Genomic DNA, 15,072 nt, shown 5'->3' with positions numbered 1-15,072 from the left:
GATAACAACATTCATGTGATGCTTTTTCAAAGTAATGCTGTATACTTTATTTTATTTAAGACTTATGACAACCCCAGGAAGTATCAATAGATATACAATTACCCTCATTTTACAGATGAGGAAACTGAGGCTCAAGGTTAAGTGATTTACCCAGTTACTCCACCAGCAAGCAGGGTATCTAGACTTGAATGTGGCACTGGCATTCTTCCACTCAACACCCCTCTCATATGCCACTCAGAACAGCTTATCTCTGAATTCCAAGGGGATGCCTTCCAGCAGGTATCAAGGCAATTTTCAATATATGGTCTCAGGAACACAGACTGAAAATAATTTGGAAGTTACAATAAACTTACACTCCACCTAACTACTCATCCAATCTCTATTTATAACCAGCACCAAGAATTACATATTTCACCCAAAAAAATCCTTAATCTATATTTTGTAAGAATATACATTGACATATTCTGTACAGCTTTTGAACAAAAGACAGTTATACTCCCAAAGAGTCCACTCCATATTATCCAAAATCATGATATTCCCTACAATATCAGGGTCAAAGTAAAAATCAATTATAGTGCCATATTTTACTAAATAAAATTTTTCTTTGAAAAAATGTATTCTAAATAAAACACTGACATAGAGATAATATGACTCAGTGTTTTCTAATTCAATGTTGTCATAAAAGGAAATAGGGTCTTCCCTGGTGGCACAGTGGTTAAAAATCCACCTACCAATGCAGGGGACACGGGTTCGATCCCTGGTCCGGGAAGATCCCACAGGCCACAGAACAACTAAGCCCATGCACCACAACTACTGAGCCTGTGCTCTAGAGCCCACGAGCCACAACTGCTGAAGCCTGTGCGCCTAGAGCCCGTGCTCCTCAACAAGAGAAGCCACCACAATGAAGAGTAGCCTCTGCTCGCTACAACTAGAGAAGGCCTGCGTGCAGCAACGAAGACCCAACGCAGCCAAATAAATAAATAAACAAGTTAAAAAAAAAAAGGAAATATATTCTGCTTATATATTAGTGGTTTTATTAAAATTATATTAATATATTTTTATTAAAACACTATTCTAAAATGCTTTTTTAACCTGTAAGCATTTCATAATATACCACACAAAACAATAAAAGATTTAAAAAATTCCTGGAGAGTGGAGTTGTTCTGTAAAAAGCAGTTCTTGAGTTAAAACAGGTGGGGGCAGCGGGAGAGGTTTGACTCAGTGCTTGCATTTTCCAGATGAATAAATAGGTCCAGCTAGAAGTGGCCTGTCAAGGTCACTCAGTTAGTGGCAGGGCCAGGACCTGCATCTCCTGATCCTCAATCCAGAGCCCTTTCCCTGAACCTTTCTGCCTCCTGATAACACATCAGGCAATTTCCCCTTCATGCTAAAAACAAATCGGAAATATTGCACAACTCAAATTTCTATTTCCTTATTTAACACGTGGAATAACTTTCATCTACAGTTCAAGGCTTTCCCTCCTCCTCCTCCCTAGATTAAAGGGATACAGTCATCATAACCAAATTTCTGCACAATATTTAAGTTCTATATTCTATTTTTGTGCAATGAAAAACACTTCCTACCAAAAAATAAAGATTACAAAGAGGAATTATAAGTTTTATCACACAGAGGTTGCTTTTCCTTTTCTTCCTGTGTCTGATACCTACTCCTGTGTTTTTTTTCTTATAATGCTAATCAAATACAGTCCATGCTCAGTTTTCCACCTGGGTGCTTCCTTGACTGGCATTTGTTTATGCATAGTGGGGACGGAAGAAAGAGACAATGCCCCAGGCAGGGAGCAGATAAAAGCAATTGTCACTCAGTGTTTGTAATAAGGAAGGTGGAGTAGCTTCTGATACTAGGAGAGAATTAGAAAGTAAATTAAGTTTGCACACAGACACCCATACACATGCACGTGTGTGCCCTCAAGGGACACTTATATGCATTATCAGATTCAATCTCCACAAGGACCTTAGGAGGAAGCTTTTACCCAGTTTTCACATGAGGAAATTGACTTGCCCAAATGACAGACTCAAGATCACACAGCTAGTATGTGACAGCACAAGGATCTGACCTGAGGCTGTCTGACTCCAAAAACCCACAGGAAGGAAAATTTTTCTCCCTTCTATTTCCAGAGATTGATTTTCTACCCCTCCCCAACAAAAATAAAAAGGAGTATAAATGGTCAGATCTGTATCAGGAACAAGTAATCCCATAAGGACTGAAGTCCTCTAGGAGTAGTACCTTCTTAAAAAGTCTCCAAGAGATAGGTGACAGCATTCTTTAAGGAACTGATTCAAGAGCCAGAAAAGATACTGAGAAAAAGGAAGAGAAAGAATGGGCACGAATAGGGAGTGTCATTAAATGAGCAAAAATGACTTACTGTATTAATGATAGCTAATGAATAAATTGTGACCAAATGCTGATGACCTCACTGCTGAGTCCCACAAAGCCTTTAGATGGTCGCCCGGACCCACCTTTCGCTGTTGTTTTCAGTGGCATGTGGGAGAAAGGTGAAAGAGCCACGTCCCTGCAAGAGAAGTATTAGCAGCATTTTAAAAGATAAGAATAATAAAAAAAAGATTAAAAAAAAAAAAGACAAGAATGAGACTGTTTACAAAGTGGTGGTTCTTTGTGTTACTAACTCAAGTAATGCAGTTTTTTTTTAATTGAGGAGAAATTCATATAACATAAATTAACCATTAACATTTTAAAAGGTGTACTATTCAGTTGCATTTAGCACATTTCACTGTATTGAGCAATCATCACTTCTAACTAGATCCAAGACATTTTCATCATCCAAAAGGCAACCCTGTACCCACAGTAATGCAGTTTTGCAGAAATACTGTTAGAAAACTGGCAAAAGAGAAGTAAGACAAAAGTTCCAGTGGTATGGCAAAAAGTGAGAAGTAGCTACCTGATGAACTTAAGATAAACAACAAAAAAAACTTATTTAACAAATATTTTGCTGAAACATTATAATGTATAATGTACTGTGGGAAGGGTAAGCTGTGACAAAGCGAGAGAGAAGCATGGACATATATACACTGCCAAACGTAAGGTAGATAGCTAGTGGGAAGCAGCCGCATAGCACAGGGAGATCAGCTCGGTGCTTTGTGATCGCCTGGAGGGGTGGGATAGGGAGGGTGGGAGGGAGGGAGATGAAAGAGGGAGATATGGGAACATATGTATATATATAACTGATTCATTTTGTTGTAAAGCAGAAACCAACACACCATTGTAAAGCAATTATACTCCAATAAAGATGTTAAAAAAAACATTATAATGTATAATGTACTGTGCTAAGTGTTGGATACTTAAAAAAAAATTTCCTAGCAAAGCAAACTTTACTGTAGCGCTGAGGTCAGGGCTCTTCTCTCCAGGTGCTGCTGAAACTAGATAGCTGGGGGTGACGGCTCTTGTATTTCACCCTAAGTTTGCAGCGCACTCCAAGGAAGGCCCACTTGCAGACCCTCTCTCAGTCACTGCAACTAAGCCATTCCTGGTTCCTCATTTCTTGGATCCCAGCTTTTCAGGTTTGGCCCTTCTCACAGGGCTCTTGTCTTTAAGACTGGTTCTCACTGCTTCTCTTCTTTTTCCACCTTTTCTTCCTCAGTAATGTTCGTCTGTTTCTGGGGTACTAGCCTCTTGACTTGTTTGACAGGGGTCTCCTCCTCTAGGGATACATCTACATCATCATTATGTTCTTCCTCCTCCTCCTTTTCCTACTCCTCCACTTACTCCTCCTCTCAGGGCTCCTGTCTGAAGGACAGCCTGAAGCATCATAACATTCCTGGCCTGAGAAACACAGGTCCAGAGCCAGCCTGGAGCTGAAAAGTGACTGGAGGAGAAAGCTCCAATCCCATCATGGTGACATGGGTAGGATGGTGGTGACGTGATGGGTTTTGTCTTCTTGTCCTCCTGGCTTGCTGGGGGCAGAATCTCCACAAGGTTCATCTTCTCTTTGGCTTTTTTTCCCCAAGCAAATCGTACTAGACAACAGCTTACAGTCCTGCTTCCCCTGCTTCTGGGGTACAAAGGTTCAAGTCTGCTTCTACTGGTTTAGCTCACAGCTCCAGATCATGACTGTTATTGCCTTTTCAGCTGTGCTGCAGCATTAGGATGTGGAAGGTAGCAAAAATACAATCTAGCTTTTGTCTTCAAAAGAGTTTGCAGTCCATTGAAGGATTCAGATGTATAATCAAATGGTACAAGGTAAGCAAAAGAAAAGGGACTAGAGAGAGAGGGGTTAAAACACCAAAGGAAGGTCAGAAGAAGACTACTTGTTTTGTTTAGATAAAGAAAAGTTTTGGGCATGGACCAATGATGATTTTCTCCTACGAAGAGCCGGAAAGTGCCAGTTAAACTGCTAAAATAGGTAAGGATGTTACATTGGCACATGAACCCAATCCCCACTCTCCAGGAAAAAATGAGGAAAGAAGGGAGCTAGTTAAAGCTTCATGTGACCATAGGTCTTTCTGGTGTTATGGTGTGTAGACCCTCTCACAAGAAAGTGCCAGCCAAGTCCAAGAAACTTCAGGGGAAGATATGAAAAGGAGGTGTTGTTATGCAGTGATAGCTAAATGGCATCATTTGGCCAAAAAAAAAAAAAAAAAGGAATGTGAGCATTTAAGACATATAAAGAATAAGCAATATAAACAGGTATGGGGCTTCCCTGGTGGCGCAGTGGTTGAGAGTCCGCCTGCCGATGCAGGGGACATGGGTTCGTGACCCGGTCCGGGAAGATCCCACATGCCGCGTAGCGGCTGGGCCTGTGAGCCATGGCCGCTGAGCCTGCGCGTCCGGAGCCTGTGCTCCGCAACGGGAGAGGCCACAACAGTGAGAGGCCTGCGTACCGCAAAAAAAAAAAAAAACAGGTATGGATGCCAATAATAATAAAACAATGGGACATAAAGAGGAATATGATAGCACTAAATCTGTAAAGTATAGAATGGGCATCGGGACTTCCCTGGCGGTCCAGTGGTTAAGACTCTGTGCTTCCAATGAAGGGAGTGCAGGTTCGATCCCTGCTTAGGGAACTAAGATCCCACACACTGCGTGGTGTGGCTGAAAAAAAAAGAATGGGCATTCACTCTGAAAGGGAAGAAAATGCAACAATTAGAGATCAAGCTTCAAATTCCACCCTGTCCAAGATGAAACAGCAAATCCTGCTAAAGAAAGATTTGTAAATATAGAAGACAGATGTCTTTCCAGAAGTATGATGAAGGATTATCAATGGAATGTAAAGACTGAGGACCTAAAAAGTGTGATAGGAAATTATCAAAGAACTCTTAAAGGAGATGTATATTTATAAAAGAATAAACAATAAATCTGAGTATTAAAACAATCTTTGAAGCTATAGAAAATAAGAGAACAAATTAATAAATATGGTTTGTATTAAATATAATATAAAACAAAAATATCTTACTAAATGTTTTAGCAAACAATGATTCTCCAATAAAAATGTTCAAGTTAAGGGGCAGCAACCACCATTGCATGGGTTACAACTAAATATCTTTGGAGTCAGTCAAGATTAAGGGGAAGGGGGCTTCCCTGGTGGCGCAGTGGTTGAGAATCTGCCTGTCAATGCAGCGTACGTGGGTTCGAGCCCTGGTCTGGGAGGACCCCACATGCCGCGGAGCAACTAGGCCCGTGAGCCACAACTACTGAGCCTGCGCGTCTGGAGCTTGTGCTCCACAACAAGAGCAGCCGCGATAGTGAGAGGCCTGCGCACCGCGATGAAGAGTGGCCCCCACTTGCCACAACTGGAGAAAGCCCTCGCACAGAAACGAAGACCCAACACAGCCAAAAATAAATTAAAAAAAAAAAAATTGGCATTGCCTTAAAAAAAAAGATTAAGGGGAAGGAAGAGTTGAATTACAGTTCCAAAGAAAAAACTTATGGGTCTTTCTCAGAGGAAGGAGAAAGATGAAGAACAAATCAGCATCTTAAAAATAAAGAGTGGGAAATCAGAAACAGGAAGAACTACAGATGTAGAAAGTCAGGAAAACTGTTGCTTTATGGATAAAATATATTAGAAAGAGAAGAGTGAAGCAAATAAAGGACCAGCAGACAAATCCACTGCATTTATAAGAAATGGAATTTTTCCATTTTCATGATGGATGAACAATTATAAATAGGTATAAAATATATGTCTGGAAATAAAACATGAGAATCAAATGAGTTAATAAGGATGGAAGTGCTTGAAAAATTATAAGCCAATATACAAATAAAAGCTTTTATTTCAAGTATGTGATGTAAGGCTCTTAAGATTAATTTTATTATTTTAAGATTTATTATTTACTTAATTTTTTTTTTGGCTGCATCGGGTCTTAGTTGTGGCATGCGGGATCTTCACTGAGGCAGTGGGATCTTTACGGGTATCTCTCTATTTGTGGCGTGCGGGGTTTTTTTCTTCTCTCTCTCTAGTTGTGGCACACAGGCTCCAGGGCGCATGGGCTCTGTAGTTTGTGGCATGTGGGCTCTCTAACTGAGGAGCGCTAGCTCAGTAGTTGTGGCGCACAGGCTTAGTTGCCCCATGGCATGTGGGATCTTAGTTCCCTGACCAGGGATCAAACCCACATCCCCTGCGTTGTAAGGTGGATTTTTTACTACTTGACCACCAGGGAAGTCCCAAGATTAATTTTAAGATAAAGAATTTGTCCAAAACTTGGTAAATATCACAAAAGGTATAGAAATGAATAAAGTCTTTTTTATATATACAAATATACATTTATATATTGTATATACTATATAAATATTATGTAATTAATATATAGCATTATATATATATATAAATATATAACCACTTTAATATATATGTGTGTATATATATCTATATCTATCATGAGCCCTATGGTCAGTCATCCGTCTGTTTTCCATTGAATGGCTGTTCTTTGCCCCACCCCCGCAAAGAAAGAAAAAAAGGCCACAACTTTTTTCAGTGCCCCACATGTAGCAATGCCTCAAGTGAATTCTTCACCTCACCAGATTAAAATTTGTATGACGCATCTGCAGAGTTAGTGTTGATCTTTTTCATAGAGTTGCATCAATTTTAACAAACATTTGAACATCACAGTACACAAACTCATGTGAACCTAAATCACTTTTGAAAGCTGACTACAGCACAATGCTTGAAGGAGGGGAACTAGATATTAATTACATGCTAAACCAGTGGTTTAAGTTATTGTACCTTTCTCATTTTTCTTTTTTTCCTGATTTTCCTCACTGAAACCAGAAATAGGCTGAAAAATTATAGGATAGATAGATAGCCAGATAGATAATAGATAAATGGAGAAATTTCCCATGGTAACTCTGATTTTTTTAAAATTAATTAATTAAATTTTGGCTGCTTTGGGTCTTTGTTGCTGCGAGCAGCTTTCTCTAGTTGCGACGAGTGGGGGCTACTCTTCGTTGCAGTGCGCGGGCTTCTCATTGCAGTGGCTTCTCTTGTTGCGGAGCACGGGCTCTAGGCCCTCGGGCTTCAGTAGTTGTGGCTCGCGGGCTCTAGAGCACAGGCTCAGTAGTTGTGGCACACGGGCTTAGTTGCTCTGTGGCATGTGGGATCTTCCCAGACCAGGGCTTAAACCTGTGTCCCCTGCATTGGCAGGCAGATTCTTAACCACTGCGCCACCAGGGAAGCCCTGCTCTGATACTTTTTATTCATCGAACAAACATTTGTGGAGGAACTGCTACATGCCAGGTACTTCGAGGGCTACAAATATGGAACAGACATTGCTTCTGACTTCATAAAGCTGATTATCTAGTGAGGAAGATTGATATGAACATAAATATCTGTAATATATTTATAGAGTAGAGTAGAAATATAGAGTAGAAAGTGATAACTGCTATGAGAGAAATGCAGGTAAGTTGCCATGGGAGCTCAGAAAAAAGAGGTTGCCTACATTTAGGAGAGATCAAGAAAAGCTGGTAGCAGAACCTTGGCCTTAAATTTTAAGAATAGGTAGAATCTGAACAAGTGAAAACAGGAAGCAAGAATCAATGCGACAAAGGCAGAGAGCCAGAAAAATTCTGGGCATGGAAAGAAAGAGCAGGGAACTTGAAAGGCTAAGGTAAAAGGAGTAATGGGCCACAATGGTGGGACGCTGCACTGTGTCAGATGGTACAGGACTCTGTGTGCCATGAGGAGTTTGTATTTTACAATGCAGTAAACAGAAAGGTATTAAGGTTTTGAGCAGGAAAGTAACGCGAGAAGAGCTGAATTTGAGATTAAGCTGATAACCCAAGTATAAAATCATGTGTAAAAAGGGTTAGGGAGAAGAGGCCAGGTGAGAGTTGGAAGGAGAGGGCATGGAGGAAATAAACATTATAAAAACAGAATCAAATAAATGTTTCATATTCCTGTTACTAATTTGCATTCCAGGAAACTAAATTCTATTAAGTTAATATAGAAATAAGCCTTTGATTGATTGCTAACAACACCAGTCACTTATGCCCAAATGTACACAGAAAATTACCCCAGCTCTCTCTCTAAAAAAAAAAAAATATGTAATATCAATAGCTTCTGAAAGTCCTCTCAAGGTGAATTTTTCTCCTTCAAATACTGAATCTGTCATTAGGATTCTTCAGGGAGAGCTCTCATAATCCAGAGGTTAAGGAATGTGGAACCCTAGTCACAGAACTTTGGACTAATCACAGAACTCTGGGTCAATTTGTCCCACCTCCAACTTTACCAAGAGTGAAACTGAGCATCAAAGCGGGAACTGACCTGTCCAGGGAAACTTGGCTGGTTAGAACTCAAATCTCCTGATCCCTGCCCCCACCTCCTAACTCACATTCCACTGTGGATACTCTGGGTTGGCTAGAAGTGAAGTATCAAAATAAAATAACTCAATTTGCTTGGGCTTAAAAAAATGGGTTTCAAACAAATAGCAATCAAGAAAAAAAATATGGCTCTACCAGAAAATTGGAAATCTGCAAGATATATATATATATGTGTATATATATTACATAAATCAATAGCAAGGTATTGCTACCTAGTTGGAATATTGACATACCACACACCTTGATCATTAGGTGTCATAAAACACTGAGTTAAATGTAGTGTAGCAACTACTTGACTCTTTCTGGAAAATTCTGGTTACTTTGAGGAATTCCATAGGTCTTACAGAGATTTGTGGTCTCCAAACTCCAAACATTTTTTTTGTGTAGAATAACAAATATGTTTTTAATAGAATTCAATTTGGGATTTCAGGAAGTTACTGAAAATCTGCAGCCTATAGGCATTGCAGAAATGAAGGAAAAGGTCATCAATCTCTCAAAATTCTGGCAGGAAAGGAGTGGCTGTTTCCAAAGTTCTTTTTCCTTTGCAGTAAGCTGCTTGTTGGTGCCAAAAAACAGCTCATCAGCAATATTGTTTCATTTTTTAGGGATGTTTTGAGAGAGAGAAAAAAATTAGTAATGTGTGCTGTGATTTTTCAAACCTCATGTCCCAAAGCCTACAATAATCTCACCGCATTTTATTTTAAAAAAGGAAACCAAATGTTTGAGATTTGATCTTTAAGTCTACCTTGTTCACTGCAAGCACATACTTTAACCTTATCACAAAAAGCAACATGTAGTTTCTTTAAATGCTGCCAAGTCAAAAAAGAAAAAAAAAAGTCATAGATTCCATTGAGGACTCAGTGTTTTTCCATGTGTAACTTATGTTACACATAGTAAGAACCATAGCTACAAAATAGCATTTCTTTACCTCTGCTAGAGGGTTCATCCTCTACTGCCCCTAAATCAGGGTACCCAGGGATGTCGCATGTGCGCTCCAAGAATAGGCTGCCAAATGGTATTCAGAGTTCTCCTTGCCTGTTAAAAACAGCTGCTGCCAACTTCCAAGCTATGTCATCGCTGCTCACCAAAGGCACTGCCACTGTATGCTAGGAGGTCTGCAAGGCTGATGTCCATCGGACATCATCGGACAAGGCATCGGAAGTGTTGACAGTCCTGGCACCAACAGTCATACCACTGATAAGCTGCACTCCCTGTGTCCTAAGATTAGCAAAACAAAACAAAACAAACAGCTCCATTAGCTCTTACTAGATCTTATATTACAGCTGTGCTGGGGTCACAGGACTCAGGGACAGACTGTTCAATAGCTATTTGTTGAAAGAATGAATGAGTCCACCAGGCTGGGCTGCAAACAATCTGAGTGGCAGACACCATGATGTACTCAGATATATTCAACTCCACCTGCTGGCCTTAATGCAACCTCTGTAATTTGGTTCTTTCTTCTACTGGGTTAGTTCTTCCTTGGAAGCAACTTGAGTTGTCTTATAAATAGAATTCCAGAGGGCCCACCTCCACCAGACCCCAGGAATGCCCAGATATGCCTGAATACTAGGGAGGAGAAAACTTAGGTTCAAGCATTACCACATACTATCTCTCTTTATCTTATAAAAGGGAATTACAGAATTGACATACAAAATTCAAGTTTATGTTTTTTATATGATTCTCATCAGAAGTTATGAACTGGTAGCCTGTGGCCAATCTGGCCAGATGATTTTTTTTAAACCCACATGATTTTTTAAAATATTTGAATCAGAATACATCTAAATCAATAGTTCTCATACATGAACATGTGTCAGAATCAAGCTTATTAAAACTCAGATTGCTGGGCTCCACCCCCAGTCTCTGATTCAGTTGATCTTGGTTGGGGTCTGATAATTTGAATTTCTACCTAGTTCCTGATGCGTTTCTGGTCTGGGGACAGACTCTGAGAACCACTTTTTGCGGGTTCTATGGTTTTCCCAAACCCCATCACCAGACCCCATTGTATTTCATCTGGCCTATTTTACTTATTCTAGTTAACTGTCTGGCTTTTGAATTTGAAAGCTGAGTCTCAGTATTTCAGGTGAAAATCCTTCTTCAGCCTGATTCAGGGAGATGACTGTATTACTCACTTTGTTTCACTTATAATACTTGGTTTATCTATAATATTACAATAAAGTGTTCAGTAAATGGTGTTTCTAATACTCAGGTCCTTATTTTTCATTATGGCTACTATTGACAATTGATTATTCATGAGATTACCACCACCTTTTCCCCCATGCACATAGATTTGCCTGATATCAGCTAAATCTAGAAGTGGGAAATGAAAAAGGCTGGGCTGTTTGTGACAAATGAGAAAGCAATTCAATTTTTGTCTATTTATGTTCAATCCTATCACTTTTAAAAATAAATGGTGATTTTTCAAGCATATGTATATTTGAATTTTTTAATCTGTACCTTGATCAAAGACCAAATATTGCCTGAACAACAAATACTGATTATATTCATAGCTATAGACATAGTAATAAGTGAGGGCAATTTAAATCTGTCATAAAGAATAAATATTTTTACATTTTTGTTTTTTAACTTTCTATTAAAATACAACAGATAAACAGAATAGTACATATATCTTAAGTGTACAGGTCATTGAATTTTCACAAATTGAATACACGTATCTAACCAGCACCCAGAGCAAGAAATAGAACATCACCAGCTCCCAGAAATCTCCCTCACCCCTTTCACAATTTTAAACCCAAGGATAACCACCATCCTGACTTCTAACGTCATAGATTTGTCTTGCCTGTTTTCGCAATTTATACAAATGGAATCACAGTATGTACTACATTGTATCTGGCTTCTTTTGATCAACATTATGAGATTCACTCACAATGGTGTATAGAGTTTGTTCATTCTCTGCTGTACAGTATTCCACTGTGTGACCATACTACTGTTTATTCATTCTACTGTTGATGAGCATTTGGGTCATTTACACTTTGAGGTCATTAGAAAAAGTGCTTCTACAAATATGTTCATATGTCATTTGCTGCATTTCTGTTGAGTGCATACCTAGGAGTAGAATGGCTGGGTCATAGGGCATGTGTACAGTCAGCTTTAGGAGATACTGCCAGTTTTCCAAAGTGGTCTTACTAATTCATACACCCACTAAAAGTGTATGAAAGTTCCAATTTCTCTACATTCTCACCAACACTTTGGATTTCACTTACACTTTAAAGACAGATAGGCTTGCCTGGATTTAAGTCATCGGTGTCTTCATTTGATTTTCATGCGTTTTAAGTTTACTGTAAAACTTCTATCACTTTCAAGAAATAGAGGCATGAATCTGTCTTTAATAAATGATTGGGTTTCACAACAAATTTGTAAATAGATACCTTAAATTAGTGAATTTGCTACCTAAGTGAATTTTCCTTCTGCCATGTATTATCTACTGTTTGTTTTTAAGCCACAAAGAATATTCTATATGGGAAGATATGATCGTTCTCTGTGTTTACAGCTCTAATCTAAAGGTGTAACCATGAGTACTTTGCATTTGGTGACTGGCTGCTGTTGTTTGTAGAAACTCTTCCTGCAAGTGATGCTCTTTTAGAACCACAATTTCAATAATGCAGTAAGAAGTTCAGGTTCAAGACCTCACTCTAGGAAGTCAGAGATTTCTGGATGCCTGCCCACAGGGAATAACATTGACAGTTTCTGGCCAAAGGTTGACTCTAATGATCAGTAACAAAATTTCTAATGTTATGCAACTCCTCTCACTCTGCTGTAAGTGGCTCCTTCAAAAACACTGAGATAAAGCACAAATAAAGACATCATTTGTGTTGCTGTCAAGGACTAGCTGGGGAACCAGTCTTAGGCCCCTGGGACCTTCTTTTTTTTTCTAGGCTGGTTTTCTCCCAAGAATCTCTGGTAATCAAGTGTTATAATACAGTAAATGTTTTATTTAATTGTTTAATTGAGCAGGAAATGGCCTTAGCAGAACTAAGGTATTTCGTATTTCACACGCTTAATATTTATTTCTTTCCTTTTCTTGTCTAATTTGATTTCTGACTTTGATACATTGCATCTTAAATTTTGTTGTTTCACCTGGGTAAGTACAATATTTACACTTTTCTTCTCTTAATATTTAACAGCTTAACAATGTAAACTCTCATTCCATATTTGTCACTTTTAACCGAAAGCTGGATAAGCAGAAAATCATTGTTTTTGATGATTTTCTTTTTTTTAAGTATAATGATTTTGATTTTTTTTAAAAAGATACATGCTCATTTTAAAAATTCAAGCAATTAAGAAAAGTATAACAAGTAAAGCAAAAAAATTACTCCCTCTTACCACTCAGAAATTAACCATTGCTAACCTTCAGTGAATGTTATTCTAGACATCTCTCTATGCCTATATACGTATAAAAGAAGATAAAGATGTTATTAAAATTGGATCACACAACAGTTATTGGTTAATAAAAAATATTAGAGTTAAATTTAACAAAAGAAAAGCAAACTGAATGATATGAAATAGCTGAACTTCACATAAATTTTTCATCACATTTCAGGCATATCTTAGAGATTGGGCTTGCCTCGGTCCTGATCTCTAACACTTGGCTAAACCTAGAGGAATTTCTTGACTGCATATCCAGTGATATTAGCCTCCTCAATCTCTAATAGTTCGTCTTATTGTCATGTGTGTTTTTGTCAGTAGCCTGTTATTCTTTCTGTTAAAAGATAAAATGTAAAGAAAGAAATGAAGAAGGGGAAGAAGAAAAGGAAGGAAGGAAGGAAGGAGGAGAGGAATGAAAGTTTATATTTCAATGTCTATATTCCAGTTCATCCTTGTAGTGGTCTTCTTAATTAAAGTGCCATGTAAATTGTAGATGATGCTTTCTGAGCATTATAGGGAGAACCAGTGTTTTGTTAAATAGGTCTGGGCTTCATTATGGAACAGGTCCAAAGGACCATTATGGTATGGTCACATCAGAGTTTATGGTACCCTGCCTGATCTATATCCTCTCACTGTGGAAGGAGGCTGCACTAAAAGTCTAGTCTTGTTCAATCTATTTTATGCAGCCTGTTATTGCTATGAGGCTTCTATTTTAACCTACAAAATTCTAATGAGATTAGCTTTAGTTCATCAGCACAAAACCCCAGAGCAGTGGTAACTAACAACAACAAAAAAAATGTACAAGAAGACATAAAAATGTTGATGGATTGTGTATCGTATGCTCTCCACAATGACACAACCATGAACTTGTAGAATGTCTGGGTAATGTACCAAGCAGCACCAGGGAAACTGTATACTCAGTCCCTGCATTAAGGACACAGAGCACAATGCTATCAATTGCATCACATAAACTAGACTGTAAAGAATCTAAGAAGACTATAATTGAAAATGAACTGAGGGACTTCCCTGGTGGCACAATGGTTAAGAATCTGCCTGTCAATGCAGGGGACACGGGTTCCAGCTGGTCCGGGAAGATCCCACATGCTGCAGAGCAACTAAGCCCGTGCGCCACAACTACTGAACCTGTGCTCTAGAGCCCACGAGCCACAACTACTGAGCCTGTGTGCCACAACCACTGAAGCTTGCGTGCCTAGAGACCATGCTCTGCAACAAGAGAAGCCACTGCACGAGAAGCCCATGCACCACAGTGAAGAGTAGCCCCCACTCGCCGCAACTAGAGAAAGCCCGCACACAGCAACGAAGACCCAACACAGCCAAAAACAAATAAGTAAATTTATAAAAAAGAAAATGAACTGAAAATTTATTAAGACCAGCATGACCCAGACAAATGGGAAGAAAGGAACTAACATTTCTTGAGCTTCTATTTTAAGTCAGATAGGTTATTTATATCCTTTTCATCCTCAAACAACGCTGTGGAATTGGTATTGCTTGTATTTTCATGTTACAGATGAGTAAACAGGGCTTGGAGGGGTTGATGTTGTGATGAGCGAGAATGTGAATCTAGATCTGTCCAATGTTAGGACTTTTTTCCTGAGCTGCTCTCCCTTCCTGCAAGTTGTTATCCAAAGAAATTTCAAACCATACATCAAATAAAGCTTGGTGCAAGGATGGTATATGCAGCCTCTATATGGCTCTGCTACCTGATCATTCCTCAGAACATCAGACCCACTGCTCCAGTAAGGTCGTCAGTGTTCTCTCAGAGTCACACCTAACATTAAATGGATTTGGCTACTGACTGTGCCTGCCACCTGATGCTGCCAAGGGAAATGGAAGAACAGCTGCTGGAAAGACTTATTAATTCCTTTGTATAGTTTGTGACATTAT

At 39.0% G+C, this 15,072-nt stretch overlaps 1 pseudogene; it reads right to left on the bottom strand.

Annotated features, from left to right (window-relative positions):
- Window positions 1-3,510: 3,510 nt before the first annotated feature.
- LOC132531870 (nucleoplasmin-2-like) lies at window positions 3,511-9,925 on the bottom strand (annotated as a pseudogene).
- Window positions 9,926-15,072: the final 5,147 nt, after the last annotated feature.

The sequence above is a fragment of the Lagenorhynchus albirostris genome, chromosome 13 (assembly GCF_949774975.1).
Source record: "Lagenorhynchus albirostris chromosome 13, mLagAlb1.1, whole genome shotgun sequence".
NCBI classification, from domain to species: domain Eukaryota; kingdom Metazoa; phylum Chordata; class Mammalia; order Artiodactyla; family Delphinidae; genus Lagenorhynchus; species Lagenorhynchus albirostris.
Note: the sequence above shows the minus strand (reverse complement) of the source record. Positions and strands in the feature narration are given on the sequence as shown.